The sequence below is a fragment of the Monodelphis domestica genome, chromosome X, assembly GCF_027887165.1.
Source record: "Monodelphis domestica isolate mMonDom1 chromosome X, mMonDom1.pri, whole genome shotgun sequence".
In the NCBI taxonomy this organism is placed as follows: domain Eukaryota; kingdom Metazoa; phylum Chordata; class Mammalia; order Didelphimorphia; family Didelphidae; genus Monodelphis; species Monodelphis domestica.
Window position 1 is genome coordinate 12,499,555 of NC_077235.1, and position 16,077 is coordinate 12,515,631.

The window sequence follows — 16,077 nt, forward strand, 5'->3', positions numbered from 1 at the left end:
GTGGGACAAAGTAAGCTATCTTCAGGAGTTTGAATGTCTGATGTATGACAAGATTAGAACTTTTCTGTTTGGTCCTAAAGACTAGCTCTTGGAGCACTAGTTCTGAGTTCAAGGGAGACAAATTCGAACTTATCATTTAGAGCTAGACCACAAAAGAATAAGAGTTAGCAGGCTGTCCCTTCAAGGAAGGGCTCAGTGACCACTTGATGAATATGGTATAAGTGGGCTTTTTTTCAGATTTGGGTTGTATTGCAATGGCCAGTGAGGTCTCTTCTAACTCTGAAATGTAACACACTGTTTTTAGTCTGAAAAGTACCAGAGGCTCATTTGCAGAATACATCTTTTATTTCATTTCATACAGACTTGGGAAATGCTAATCAATGAGTAGCCCCTGAAGGTTTATAATATCTCAAATTCTCCTGGTACATTCTTTCAAGTTTTGTTATTTGCCACAGAGCACTTTTGGGAGGGAGGACGGGTCACTATGTAGATAAGAATTACAACAAAGAGAATCAGGATAACCATTGTGGGTAGCACCACAGTGGTGACCTGTCGCCGGGCCTCCATCATTGACTTTCTCCGTTCCCTCTTTTCTCTTGCGCTCTCCTTCTTCAGTTTCCCTCTCAGATGCCTCATCCTGCCAGGAAATCTTTCAAGAGCCAGAATTTGCTTCTAAGTGAAATCCTCTTCCTTTAGTCCCACCACCACAGCTGGCAAATTGACAAGCCAGCCGGTTGAGTTATCCTGTGAAAAAAAAAGGAAATGAGGTTAGTATGGCACAATCTGGTTTTGATGAAGTCGTACTGGCTGAGTGAATTAGTGATTCCCTAAGTGCCCACAAACCATCTCCTTAACAATATGTTGTAGAATTTAGCCATAAATAGGAGTCAAGTTCACCAACCAATAGTGAGGTCTCATTTTTGGAAATAGAAGCATCATTTGCCCTTTTCTAGTCCTGTAGCACCTCCTCTGTTATCTACCGTCTTTTCAAAGAGCATTGAAGGTCAGCAATCAATCACATATCAGTTTCTTGTCACTGCCTTAGGATGTCATTCCTAGGATGATTTGAACTTACTGGCCACAGCTTGGTTCTCTTAACTTCTCCCTTATCTTGGTTCTCAATTTCCTATTAATCATCATTGTTCCAGCCTTCCCAGATCAACAAGAAAATAAAGAATGGAAAAATGTTTGTTTTTATCACTACATCCAATGCAAGCAGTGAACCTATCTTTTGTTTGATACTGTACTTTCCAATCAATATAGCTTTAAAAAAAGAAAAAAAAAGAACAGGATGTGGGAGGATCATGCACAGAGGAGATGCTCTGTCAATGGTCGTAAGTGCCCCAAGGGAAAGAGGAACAATATTGACTGTGTGTTTTTATGGTGATACTCTGCTCTTCAACAAAACTTATGTCTAAAAGCAAAACAAATCTACAATGTGATATCAGTTAACAACAGGTATAACAGTTTAACCAAATGGATGAAAAAAAATTACTTCTATGTCTTATATTTTGTAAACCTTAAAGCACTACATAAATGCTAAATTGTCATTATCTTACTGCATCACTCTTACTGCAACCAATTCTAAACTGTAATTGACTTTCGGGACTCAGCAAAATGACAAAAGGTATCAACTGGTTCCAGTCCTACTGAGTCTTTCTTTGATCTCACTGGCCATATAAACTGGCACAAGCTAGGTTCCTGATAGTAGCCATCAAATGAATGCATATACACTGGCATAGGTTATGGTTTCATTGATGCCCTCTTTTCCTCTTTCTGAGAGATCTCAGGCATTCCAGGTTCCTTGAGAATATCCATCCCTTCCTTTAGCTATTTCTAACTCATACTTAACATACTTTGGAAATGACTATTTGGTCTCAACAGTGGAGAAAGGCTTGGGCTTTTTGCCAGGCAAGTGTGGGTTCAGAATTGTAGTAAAAACTTAGCCCTCCACCCCCAAAGAGTAGTGCCTTGGGAGTGGCTATTTAGAGTAAGCTCCCTGGACCACTAGGGGAAAACCAATCCAATTCCTTCTAAATCTGTTTAGCTTAAAGTCTGTGATCCTGATTCTGCCACTGAGTTACTTAAGGATTAGGAGCATGGTTGACCCTTGTTTGAATGTAAACATGTTAGCAGCTCTGAGCAGAGGGGCGCTGAGGCAGACAGAAAAAAGCAGCCCACTTTGTATTAGAATCAGAAGCCCAAAGGCCATGCTTGATGCTGGTATAATTTGTAAATGGAGATTTACCAGAAGCCATGAAGGAGCCACAGTCCTCTGCAATGAACTCCCCCCCCCCAAATCAAATGCCCAAGTTTGGGTTCTCTGACCCTTAATGGAGCCACTGATTGCTTCACCTCTTCCAGAACAGTGTAATACAATAATTCCAAAGCTGATCGAAGAACAGCAACTTAGCATGTGTGTACCCAAGTAGCTGTGGGGAACTAGGGAAAGTTTGATTTCATGGTTGAGATCATTCCCTAGTTGATTGAGCATTTTGCATTCAGAATCTTTGTATTGTTATACCTTCAGTGCTACCCTCTCTCCCTATCTCCTCTAAGTCCCACCTCTGTTTGACTCCCTAGAGCCATGGTGGCAAACCTATGGCACCGGTGCCAGAAGGGGCACTCAGACCCCTCTCTGTGGGCTGTGCACCATCACCCTAGCACAGTGTTTCCCAGAGTTGCTAGAAAGCCAGAGGGATGAGGCCAGACTGCATCCCTTCCCCTCTCCAACTGCATCTGAGGACATCACCCACCCCTCTAAAAGGTTCACCATCATTGCCCTAGAGCCCATTTTTTATGTTTGGGTTGGTATTCATTTCTCTGGAAAGGGATACCCTGGTGAGATGAGTGTGCCAGCAGTTGGCTTTGGGATGTAAATTGAAATCTGAGTTAGAGGAAAGTTCACCTAGTACTGTGTACACCAAGGAAAGATACCAGCTGAATCCTCTGTAGACCACCTGCCGAACGGACTCAGTGATCTTCAGGAACTTCGGAACCTGTTAAGAAATAAGTCCAGCAGCTGAAAGACACAGAACAAGTAGGAAAGCAAAGCCAATTAATGGAAGAAGGCAATAGTCATTTTCTTCTTTGAACAGCATGCATAAGCAAACCTCCTTCCCCCTTCACCCTCTCCCTCTGTCTCCCTCTTTTTCCCTTCAACATGCAAATGAATATTGGCCACTTCCCTTTTAAGGCTCACTGACTAATTCAGCTGTTCCTTGAAACTGAACTTTGAAACATATGGGCACACAGACCAATCTATATGCAGAACGATTCTTTGAACAGCATGAGAACAGTTTGGCATTACATGCTAGGTATCACACAAGCACATTTCTACCACACAAAAGAATGCAGTTCCTTATTGTGACACTTGAGATAGCAATAGAAGTAGCATAGAAAAAAAAGACTGAGCTCAACTTGAAATTGTTCCACCCAGTTTTTGTGTGTTTCCTGATAAGAGTATTAGCCTTCATTAGCTTCTTGTTCCTTCTTTTAAGTATGGAGATCCAGGCTCTAGGATGGGATCATTCTCTGGATCCAGAGATCAAGAAACATACACAGGAGCTAGAGATCAAATCTGACCTCAATTTCAACTCCCTAAATCTAGGACTCTCATCTCAGAGAACATGAAGGGTTCCTCATTGGCCTTGTGTTCTCTGACTTATTTCTGTTTGGGAATTAGGGTGAGAGTGAAAATTTTCTCCTCATGGGACCTTCTTCCATGAAAAGAGACCAAAATGGGGGCAGCTTTTTTTTCAGAATTATGGGAAGGCACAGAAAAGAGATAGCCATGAGACAGGGTTTGATCTATATTACTAAAGAAGACTTGAAGATCCTCTAAATATCTAAGTATTAATTATAAAATTTGGTGATTTTTCAATCACCAAATGTGTGTTTATGGCTCTCTGTATCATGTGCACATCTCAGGTGATATGGAAAAGAAATTTCCATGGGGGCAGTTAGATGGCACAGTAGATACAGTGCCAGGCCTGGAGTTCAGAAGACCTGAGTTCAAATCTGGCCTCAGATACTTTCTAGCTGTGTGACCATCACCAATCATTTAACCCCAGTTGTCCAGGCCTAGCCCTTCTGTCTCAGAGTTTTTACCAAGACAGAAGGTAAAGGGTTGTTTTTTTTAAAGAATTTTCAACATTTATGGGAGGCATTCATATCATATGATTTAGAAATGGGACTATGCGTAGGAACTCCTAAATAATACAATATGGGTTATTTTGGCTCATGAATTATTGCTAATGGTTGTCTTGTGTCTCTGAAAATAACAATGAAGAAAGATGACAAAAGTGTAAAAAGTCTTCAACCGATGAGCCCTATTGCTCTTTTCTTAATGATGAAAAAAAATCACAGTGCAAATGCTCATTAGTTTGAAATCCACTAATCAGTTTTTTTAAGTTTTCTAGACAATATATATCATGATTTTAGAAAAAGAGGGATGAAATTATTTCTTTCTCCATGAATCAGTAGTCTTATATCTTAGTAAAAGTCAGTAGCTTCATCAAACCAAGGGATCAAAAGAAAATGAAATATTGCATCCACGTGTCTCCAACTTCTGGGTCTCGGAGTTAATTCTTTTACCTTAAAAAGACTTTTGTGGTTAATGGATATTATTGTATAATTTAGATCTGGAATGAATCATTTTCCAATATATTTTACATATTAAAACAACAGCATGAAAAATGGCACAATATAGTAAAGAACTAGCCCAAGTCATCATGAACTGGGTTAAGATACCACCTCATATGCGTGTCAAATGTGTATTCTTTCTTTTTTAAAGGAAAGAACCCATATGTTCTGTCTTAGAATCAATTCCACATATTGGTTCCAAGGCAGAAGAGCAGTAAGGGCTAGGCAATGGTAGTGAAGTGACTTGCCCAGGATCTCACAGGTAGGAAGTGTTTGAGACCAGATCTGAACCCAAGACCTCCCCTCTTAAGGTCTGACTCTCTATCCACTGAGCCTCCCAGCTGCTCCCTAGTGTGACTTTTAGATTTACTCCACCCTGATTAGTCTTTAGAATTCTAGCAACCAGGAATGTATACACCCCCACTTAAGGATTAACTGTGAGGAGGATGGCCTCTGACTGACATGTGCTAGCAAATGACAAATCAGAAACAACTGACTGACACCCCTGAGCTGTCCTAAGCCAAGCTTAAGCTACCACTGGTATATGTGAGACACAGGAAGCGATGTAAAGAACTGCTTATATAATTCGCATCACTTCCTGTGAGCTCTCTCTCTCGATGACGTTGGGAGCTCCGGGTGGCATTTTGGTGTGCTTGCAGCATTTGGCTCTATAGCATGGTTTAGGTGAGGCACCTTCCCTGAGAGACATTGGTGAGTAAACCAAGGCTTATTCCTCCTTTCCTTGACCTCCTGAAAGGCACTATCCTCTGAGGAAGCCCCTCATCTTGGAGGAGGCCTCATGGCTGAAAGCTGAGCTATATTTAATCTTCTGAGAAGGCCCCTTGGCTTAGGCCTCTGAACTTCCCTTGGCTTAGGCTAGGCCGGAGAAATCTTATACCCTTTCCTCTCTCTCTCCTTCTTAATTTCTTCCTACTATTGTAATTAAACCACCATAAAAATCCCAAAGTGACTTGAGTATTTGATTGGGATTGAATTTAAATCCCTGGTGACCACTAATAAAATATATTCAGTTAACAACCCTAATTTTACCCTTAACACTAGGTATGTGCTCTTGGTATGTGACTAAATCTATCAGTGCACTAGACAACGCTTTAAAGATTCCACATTGAAGAGCAGTTGCCACTCTGCATGCAAAAGACACAGCTACCATTCTGACCTCCACCCTCTCAAATGCATACTGTCATTGCTCTCTAGTACTATGGTCTCCAAATTATCCTCCTCACAACACTCTGGTTTGGTATGCTAAGTATTCTATTTCATCTTCTCCTTATTCTCATTCATGTGGGCCCTTACTGGCGAGAGCCACCCATCCCTGTTTTCTCATTCAATGCTGATATTATTCATTTTGTTTAACTGAGACCCAGATGAGGAAAGTTTGGAATCCTAGAATCTTTAGGGCCAGAAATAACCTTAGAAGTCATCTTATCCAATTCCTTTGTTTTACAGATGAGTAAACTGAAGCCCTGAGGAGGGCTACAAAATCTTGACACCTCACATAGCACAACACTGTCTGGGTAACAGGGAGAGTTGGGACCTGAACATAGCGATATTATTGTATTTGAAAATAATGGATCTACATGCCTTTAGAGCTCTTCTATGATTCCCACCCTCTCATTAGTTAAGCCAGATTGGCCTCATCCCCCCCCCCAAATTATTTGGAAATCGTGATGTGCTACATTGCTGCACTACTTGAATATAAGCTACAAGCAGCAGCAAAGTAATTAATTTGCAAGTGGAAGGTAACTTCAGACCATATGATACCATATTGGGTTGTAAGGACAATTCTAAGTTTACTGATAAAATCAATTTTTATCAGCTTACTTACACTCCATAATAAGGCCACTGTGGCCCTTCCTGCTCAAGGCACATAAGTGAGAGCTAGTGCAGATTTGATTTTAATAAATACTGTCTGTGGGAAGCATGGACAGGGAAGAACAGATGTTGGAACCATATGATAACAGTGTGTCAGGATAAAAAACCTGGGCATTTCTATGGCACACCTGGTGTTTATGATACTTCGGCAACTTTTATAGCTAAAGCATCTGGCCCTGTGCTGCTGTTCTTTAATTTTCAAATACCCAGGATCTTATGCCTCTTGCAGTGTAGACATGTCCATCAGGGAAAAAAACAACATCAACAGGAAACCTGGCATGAGTCTCACAGAGAGACTGTTGCCTCCCCACAAGGAAAACATGTGAAATCTGTTAGTGGAATAAACCAATACAAGAAAGTGTGACAATTCATATGTCTGTAACCTTTTCAGTCAGAATATTTCTCTGAAGAAGAAAGAAGTGTTTAATCTAGAGCAGAAGAGGCAAATCTTTTGCATTCCTGATTCCCCTGTCCCTTCCATCTTATCTCTGAAGGCAAGCTAGAGCACTTGCATATGAGTGTGTTCAAAATAAATGTAACAATATATTATGCATCCTGTACTAATCTGTCCAAGGGCTATTGGTTGCCTTGGGACAGAGAGGATGACACTGTCCACTTTGACTGACCAGTGTGTTCTAAGCTATTTTTTTAATCTTGTCCATGGGACCAAATATACCAGATTGAAACATGCCCCCTCTGACATTTCTGGATGTCTTGGCAGCCAAGTGAGAATAATACAACAACCAATTCAACTTCTGTGGAAGAAAAATATTAATAGTGACAACCCACTACTCTAGTGCTCTCAATTTTGTAAAGGGCTGTCCTCACAATTACCCTATGAGGTAACTAGGGATCTTCTACTTTTATTTAAGAGAAAACAGATGCTAAAACTAAGTCTCAAGGAGGTCAACATCCATCCACTGCTCCCAATTCTGCCTTTTGGAGCCAAGCAGAGCAAAGCTAATTCTTTTGCCATTGGACTGCCCTTCTGATACTTGGATGTATTTCCCCTAATTCTTCTCTACTCTAAATTAAATGGGCCCAGATCCTTCCCCAATCCTCACATGGCATGATTTGGAGGTTTTGCCCATGGTAACAGGACTCACAAGTGGCATAGTCAGAATTCAAACCTAGGGTTCTTGATCCCCAGTTTCTAAGTGTGGTTGATTTTACGTGCTGAACCCTGTCAACTCCACCAGCCAAAACCAGATCAGAATACGAGAAAAATGATCTTCCCACCCGAATGGTGCTGCCAATGTGGACAACTGTCTGCTCGTGTTACCTTAATCTCTCACTCAGAGTCACTTGTGGGATATTCAGGTCTAAAATCAAAACTGACCCAAGAACAATGGACTGAAAGGGCTGGAATGGAATGTAAAATCATAGACTTAAGTGAACATACAATCCAGAATCTAGGGAATCATATCTGAGCTTGCGGGCTCTCTTCTCCAGTACCAGAACAAGAATCCATATTCAGCCCCTTCAACAGGAAATTATTCAGCTTTGTTGAGAAGGTAGATTGCCCTGACTCCTGGGGCAGTATGTACCACCCATAGGGCAGTCAAGGCAGCCTAGCTAAAGCAGCTTGGTACCGTGTGGGAGTGACAGGATGCACTACATGCTACATAAATGAAATCACCGCCATGACTACCTCATCTACCATTTCCCCTCATATCCCTAAGATGATAGTTCAGAACCATGGACCCAAAAGGGATCCAGAATTGGGAATAGTATTGTCCCCAACTGTATTCATCTCTCTGATGTTTAGCCTAGCACTTGAATACAGTAGATACTTTTCTGATCATTAGGATGATTTTCTTTATATCTAACCTAGATTTGTTTCTAATTTCAATTCAATGCTCCCTTTGGACCAAAGCTTAATGCCTATTCTTTATGACAACCCTTCAGATATTTAAACCCCCTTCTTGCATATCCAGAATAAACATACCTAGTCCCTTCAACTGTTCCTCATATGATATCACCTGGAGTCCTCTCACTATCCCTGTTTCTTTCCCCTGGAGCTCTCTTGCTTATAGTATTGTCTTTCCTGAAAGGCAATATCTAGAACCTAACACAGAAGGATCTAGATATGTCTGTTTCACTTGAAGAAGATAATACTCAGGGAAAACATGATAGCTGTCTTCAAGTATTTTAAGGGCTCTTATTTGGTAAAGGACCTAAACTGGTTCTACTTGGCCCCAAAAGGCAGAATCAGGAGCAAAATTTTGACGAAGTCAATTAGACTTAATAGCAGGAAAAACTGCCTAACAAATAGTGTGGCCAAGAAAGAATAATAGGCTACCTAAGGAGGTAGTGAGCTTCCTCTCCCTGGAGATTTTCAAAAAGAAACTGGATGACCACTTGTTTGGTCTATTATACTGGGAATTCCTTGTGTCAGGATGGGATGGACTCTGATTTCTGAGTTTCTTCTCAGCTCAAGAAATTCTGATTGTGATTCTGAGGGCCTGTTCAGTGACTTCCAAGGACACCAAACTGTACTCTCACCTTTTTGCTTCACCATCTTGTCCACAAAAATTGAACGAAAAACTTTCTCAGATGTTTTCCTAAAAAGAATATTCTTGATGAAGCAGTGTTGCCATTTCTGTAACCACCACTTCCTTTTTAAGATGTTCACTCACCATCCTCTTAATAAAGGCATTCTTTCATTTTCCTTAGAAACAAATTCAATCTCACTAGTCGAGTTCCAAAAAATTTATTCTTTTTTTGTTTTTGAAAATTAAATGAGATGTGAATTTTCAGAAATCACTAATGGTGGCTTAAAAATCACATCCGTTAACTCTTTTGATCTCCTAGGATGTAGATCATTTGGACTCAGTGAACCAATTTCACCAGCCTCTACCTCTAATTCCCCTTCCTATTTTTGACCCCAACTCCAAAGAGAGAGAGTTCACGCTATGAAGCTGACCCTTACCCTACTAGGAAGCTCTTTCTGACATGTTGCTCTGCTCCATCCTTGGGATTATTCAGTCTTGAATGGTTAGTTCTCCTTATATAAATGGTAAGCCCCAGGCCTGGCCTATTACTGATTTGTACTCCCCCTTGCCCATCCAGTCCTCTAGCTCCTGTTTGCTAGTTTACCGCCTAGTCAGAAGTCACCTCATCTAGACACCTAAACCTTCTACACAATGTACTCCAGCCATCTTCTTGCTATACTATGGGCCACTGTCCCCATACTGCACCCCTTCTCTCTTATAAATAATTTTTCCATTCATTTCATTCACTGAAGTTAGCTCAGTGGTCACTTACTATCTCTTTGTCTTCAATTACAGCTCCCTCTTAGGCATTATTTGATGTCCTACATAGTCCAGTGATCAAGACAGAAAGAACAATATTGAATGGTTCTCCCTTCTCTTCATCTGTTATCATTGTCCAGACAACCCCCAGCACCAGTCCTATCCCTCCTGATTCTCCTCTTTTCCCTAATGGAGATTTTAAAAACCTTCCCCTGAGTCCCTATTTTGCTGTCCTTAGCTTTTATTGGCTAGCTCAGTCCGTAGCACCCATAACACAGTAGTGTTACAGGCCTTTTGCACCTTGTATTCATTCTCTTTATTTGCCCTTGCTTCCATCTTCTTCTATATCTTTTTAGAACCTCAGTTCAATCAATGAATTCAACATTCTCTTTGGGTACTATTCCTTAGTCTTCTTCAATGAAATTTCTTTGTGTCTTCAGAATTTCTATTCTTTAGTTTCCCATCAACCTAGAAATAACTCCTATAGAATTTTAGGACATGGCATACCTGTCTTTCCTCTGAAGCATTTGAAATCTGCTCTGCGGAATCTAGGGCACACATGAGACTATGCCCTGTTTTCTTCTCATCTATCACTAATTTTAAGATAGAGTGGACATTTTCCCCCTAAGGTCTCCAACATTTTTATTGCAGCAACTAGTTCACTGTTGGTGAGAAATCAGTTACAGAATAACAATTCCCCCTTGATAGCTAGCTGGCATAGATTGGAGAGACCACTGGACTTGGAATAAGGAAAATATGAATTGAAATACTAGCTCAGATACTTACTGTCTATGAACAAGACTCTGAGCAAAGCTAACCTTTTCCAGTCTCAGTTTCCTTACTGGGAATAATAAAAATAGTACCTATTTCACCAGGTTGTTTTGAGAACTGAATGAGAAATATGTGTAAAGGATACTGCAACCCTCAAAGTGATATAAATAAGATACAATTATTATTATTGCTTCTTCCACCTTTTGAAGGATGCAGTGATCATTGACATTGAATCTAGAAAGGAAAGGACTACTGTTTGAGGTTGACCAAATAATTAAAATAGCTGATATCCAGTAGTAGCCAGGATGATGGAGCTGATTTGAATCTCATCTTATTTCCATGGGATTTTAATCTCCTCTGCTAGGTCTATATAGTTTGAAAACTTTTCAGTCTAAGTAGCTTGGAGATTGAGTATAGACAGCAACATCAATTTAATGTTCTCAAATTAGTAAAGATCAATGTTATGTCTAGATAGTTATAAGCTTAGTGCAGGATTTGATTCTAGTATAATTTATTTGTTTAATTTTCTAGAGTATCTGTATTTGAGGTCTGTATTTATAATATGGGGATTTGGAATCTGTCAATCCATTTGGAAATAGTGAACTTTTAATGTATAAGTTTAGCCACAAGGTCATGACTTGCTAGATATTTTTCAGCCTATGGTGAGTAATGTATTCCATATCCTTGGATAATATGCATTTTGATGATCAAGCTCAAGGTCCTGCAGGATAGTCCTTCTGTAATTTTTGGTGATGATAATCTGGTCACTCTTCTCCATTAGCTTAAGTCTACAAGATATAGCCTGTTTATATAGGCTACCTACCATGTATAAACAGTGATGCATTCAAGAAGTGACAGGAATGATGTAATCAAGTATGGCCAGAAAAGGAAGTGATGAGTGAAATAGCAAGACTAAGGAAAAACTGATGGCCAGACTGGGCCTAGCTCCAGTATCCATGAAGAAGATTTCTGATACATTGGGAATTCCTCAATGGAAGACATGGACAAGACTCTAGAAGGCTGAAAGACACAGACTGATTGTGATCTGCCATAATGGAGGCTTAGTCATATAGTTACTCACATTGACGAGATGACACATCCAGAGAAGTATACTTACATCTTTCAAAACTAGAATTATTCTCTTTCTGAAGTACATTAAAAGTGTAATTATAAGTCAATAAGATATAACAAAGTAATGTGGAGATTGGAGAGGCTGTCCAGCCCACCCCTCTTAGTTTACAGACAGTTGAAATTACAGACAGACTAGACCAAGGTCACATAGGGTAATAAATGCTAAGGCTGAAATTAGAATTCAGGCCCTCTCAGTCTAAATTCAGTCTGTTTTATGTATACTAGATAGTGGGAAACGTTAGAATCTGCTTCATTTGTGACCATTTACCACTCTTTAGTTTAGATTTTTCTTAAGCAGTGTATATTAGTCAAGAACCACTCACAGTTCCAGCCTTCAAGAAGTTTACACTTGATTGAGGAGTATCCTGCCCCATACCTTTGTGAAAGACGAGGATAGGCTGCTCCACAAACAAAGGCCCAAACACCCCTATCATGTCTACTTTGAGTCACAGTGGCCCACACACAGCACAGGTAACTCATTTCTGCCAACAGCCTGGGACTAGAAGAGTAGTATGACAAGGCTACTAGAAAAGGTATTCCCAAGGCAGGCCATGAAGGCATATTTAGCAATGCTCCTTATTTTGGAACAATGGATTTCACTGTGAGGTAAATTCCCTGTGCTCAGAGTCTCTGTTTGTCTGCCCTAGATCATCAACCCAATAAATAGGAAACATCAGCATTTTGTATGGCTTCCAAGTAATAGCAAAAGCAGACCAAAACAACTACACATGGGCTATTATTGACATCGACCAGCCTTTTTGAGCCCACAGATGTCTACTATAGTCTCTAGGGAGCATACTGTTGAAAAATTTGCCAAGGGTCTTCATATGGTTGGGGTAAAGAAAGCAGAAAAAAATACACCTGTTATTTCTAAAGTCTTCTACGCAATTTAAGTGAAAACAATAAAAGTTTGTTCCCCTTTCAATTAGTATTAATAAAATAATACCACTGAGATTGCTTACTATGATAAGCGCCGAGGAACCAATGAAAAATTATTAGCAAATAATTCCTTATTAGCAGAGAAATTACACAATCATGCCATTATACATAATTTTGAATAAGCAGCTTCTCATAATTATGAAATATAGAGTTATGGAACCTAATTTAAATAATTCTACTATTCTCTAAGGTTCTTAATCACACCTATAATTTTGTTCAGGAAGAACAAAGATTATAGGTTTCCCTTTTGTGGAGGAAGACAATTTACTTATCAACAAATTTTCTTCGTATAAAATGGCTATGTCTATTTTCCTTTTGGCATTGGTTTTAAAATCTTTAATTATACAAATGTTGCCATTATTTAATACTGTAGATGAGCTTTGAACCTGACATTGTATTCTCTTCAGAGTCACTTCTGATCAAAATGTCTCAGATAATATTCTATCTGTATGTATGCTTATGACAGAAGATGGGGCTGCTTGCTGCTGGCGAGCTCTTTTCATGGGTGTTTCTATAAGAGGAAGGTGATGGGGTCTCCACTTACCACCCTGATAGCTAGTAAAGTTTGATCCCTTGGTCAGAGGCTTCAACCATCACTTGGAGAGGGTTGCCACTCACTGTTGACTACTCTTCATGTTCAACTCAGAGTCAGTTTCCATAGCAGCGTCCATACCACCTGCTGTTGGTTCCTCAGCTAGCTGCAGTTAGGCTGCCTTGCTAGAAATGAGACTTCAGGGTCTCCTTAAAATATTTCCCTCACATAGCAGATTATTCCCAGGGAAAATAAGGAAAGAAAAGGAGGATCTACATACATTGATTTTTTCATGACCATTAGAGTCATTAACTTTTATTAATTAAAAAAGGAAGTTTCTCACTTTTATGCCTAGTGGACCTAACTGCTCCCCATTGTACTCTAACTACAGTACAGTAAGGGCACAGTATGGATTTCTTTCATAGAACTCACTCTGTGTCTTCCTTCCCCAGGATTTAACCACATTCTTCCCTCAGACTGAACTGTAAGTAAGTTTAAAACACTCACTACGTTATAATAATAATAATAATAATAATAATAATAATAATAATAATGGGGCAGCTGGGTGGCTCAGTGGATTGAGAGCCAGGCCTAGAGACGGGAGGTCCTGGGTTCAAATCTGGCCTCAGACACCTCCTAGCTGTGTGACCTTGGGCAAGTCACTTGACCCCCATTGCCTAGCCCTTACCACTCTTCTGCCTTGGAGCCAAAACACAGTATTGACTCCAAGACAGAAGGTGAGGGTTTTAAAAAATAATATTAATAACCTTTTTTTATCCAGTCCTAGTATTTCCATAAACACTCAGTGAAATCGTAATCCTTTATGACTCATTGGAAATGATTGGCTTGGTCAGGACCACAGTGACTCCCAGCAAAATTCCAGGCACCTTTATCTGGAGGGATGCTCTTCCATACGGGGAAAAAGCTGTGCTGTCTCTGTCACTCTCAATAAGTGTTTCATCAAATGAACCTGTCTGCTATGAACCCAAACTACTAAGAAACCATGGACTTAATTAATTGACTTGTAGAATATGGCCTGCAACACCTTGGTTTCTGTTTGAGCTGATGTTTTCTAGACGAGTTCAGGGGTCATTATTCCAAGACGGAGGTGAAGGCTCTTATCTTGTTATTGTTTTGAGACCTCATTGAGTGTTTGATGTAGGTTAGAAGCCACAGAAATGATGTAGCGCTGAAATCCGTTTTCTACACCATTAGTTGAGTAGTTGGAAACTAAAGAAAATTAGGACCTCTGCACTGATTACATCTCTACTGTGCTGAAATGTGTGACTAGTAAGGAGCCAAAGATCAAGTGTGCAAGGCCAGCTTTTGCATCCTCCTGCCTCGGTTTGGGCAGAACCATTTGTAAATATAAGATAACATCCCAGAGTAGATGGGAAGCCATCTGGGTCCACCTTCCCTGCATTCTTCTACAACTCTGAGTGCTTGGAGTGTTCGTCTCCTCTGCAATACCTAAAACAAAGACTCACACTCCCTAAGGAGCCCACCATCTTTTTTCCTTCTCTACCTAAAAAGCCAATAACGCATGTGTAGCTTCCTTACAGAAAAGGGCTTTGACATTCCCAGGGAACAGAGAAAGTCTTTGTTGTAGGAGGTTATTTGTTTCAGATAAAACAGTGCTAGTACACTGGGTCATCTAATGGGGTAGGATGATTACTCTGTGAAAATGAGTCTTTCTTTAGCTCTATTGTCTGTAATGCTCTACCTTTAGGCCAATTCTCTCTTTGTCCAGGCTCACATTCAAGCTAGGATCCAAAACATCTCCCTGATCATTAAGTATAACAACATCTCGCCACAATGGCAGTTGACCATCATTTTGCCTTCTGGAAACTTTATTTTCCTTCCTAAATAATAGCAGAGCAGGCAATTCTATTTCGCTCCCCCAGTCAGCTTGCAGCGCCTTTTTCCAGCTCGATTTCATTTGGTAAAAAGGCACTTCTGATTTAGTTACATGGCTTTAACCAGTAGCAAACATTTCTCCAATCTTCACATCCCCTTCTGCTAGAGCTTGGGTTTGTTTGTCTCTGCGAAGCAGTGTCTAAAGGAAGGCTCTGAATGTTTCGAAGTAGGTGAATTGCCTTTTCTCCCATCCTGGAGGTCAAGGAAGGAGTGAGGTGGCTTCATTGCACTCTTGATTTTCTGATGTTTCAGTGCAGTGAGTGCCCCCACCTTTATTAGCTTTCTTTGGAGGTATTAATACATTGGACTCAATCTTCTTGCCTTGGACTTGATTGATGTTTCATCATTTTGAAAGCTGTTCTTCCCTCCTGCACACATCGTTATCCTCAGGACCTAATCATCCATTTGAGGCTCTGGCTTCCTCTGTTTGGACTTAACCTCCAACAAGCCTCCTAGCTCCCTCCTCCCCCTCAAGTGCTTTGGCTGTGTCATAATGGATGTGTTCAATAGAATGACTTCATGAACTTTTCACTCTCTCTGGCTTTCATTTTAACAACATTAAGTCCCGCTGAAGTCATTCCCTGCTCTCTTAGGAGTTTTCTCTCTGTTCCACATTTAAGATAAGATAAGGTAGACTTGTGTGTCACACCTTTTTGGTCTAGTTCCCAGGTAGCTGAAGGCCAAAGTAGCTTACAGGCATTGAAAGCTGAGGCTATCTTGCAAGTTTGCAAAGGCCCATCTTGCCTACATCCTGAGCCATGAGTTTGCATTCTGAGTGATGCAACAGAACCCTCTGTACTGTTCTGGTGGCCATGGCAAAGCCAAGGAGGATGAACAAATCTAGGGCTTCTTAAACTATTCAGTGGTTGTGTCCATGAAATATAGCTTGATGTTCTTCACACATGGTGCTCATGAATCTGAACTTCTGATACACAGCTCAGATAAATTCTTGGACAGAACTGAGTTATTAGTTCTTAATGCAGGTGAATGACAGCT

General features: G+C 40.3%; 1 long non-coding RNA gene across 2 annotated transcripts in view; it reads right to left on the bottom strand.

Moving 5' to 3' along the window:
- Window positions 1-332: 332 nt before the first annotated feature.
- LOC103098577 (uncharacterized) overlaps window positions 333-16,077 on the bottom strand; it is a 75,084-nt gene continuing 59,339 nt past the window's right edge. The window contains exons 3-4 of one of the 2 annotated variants that reach the window (XR_474896.2): window positions 2,909-2,999; window positions 333-744 (exon numbers count right to left, since the gene is read on the bottom strand). This is a non-coding gene — a long non-coding RNA (uncharacterized LOC103098577). Of the gene's footprint in view, window positions 745-2,908; window positions 3,023-16,077 lie in introns of both variants that reach the window. The other variant, XR_474895.2, reaches the window with a different exon arrangement.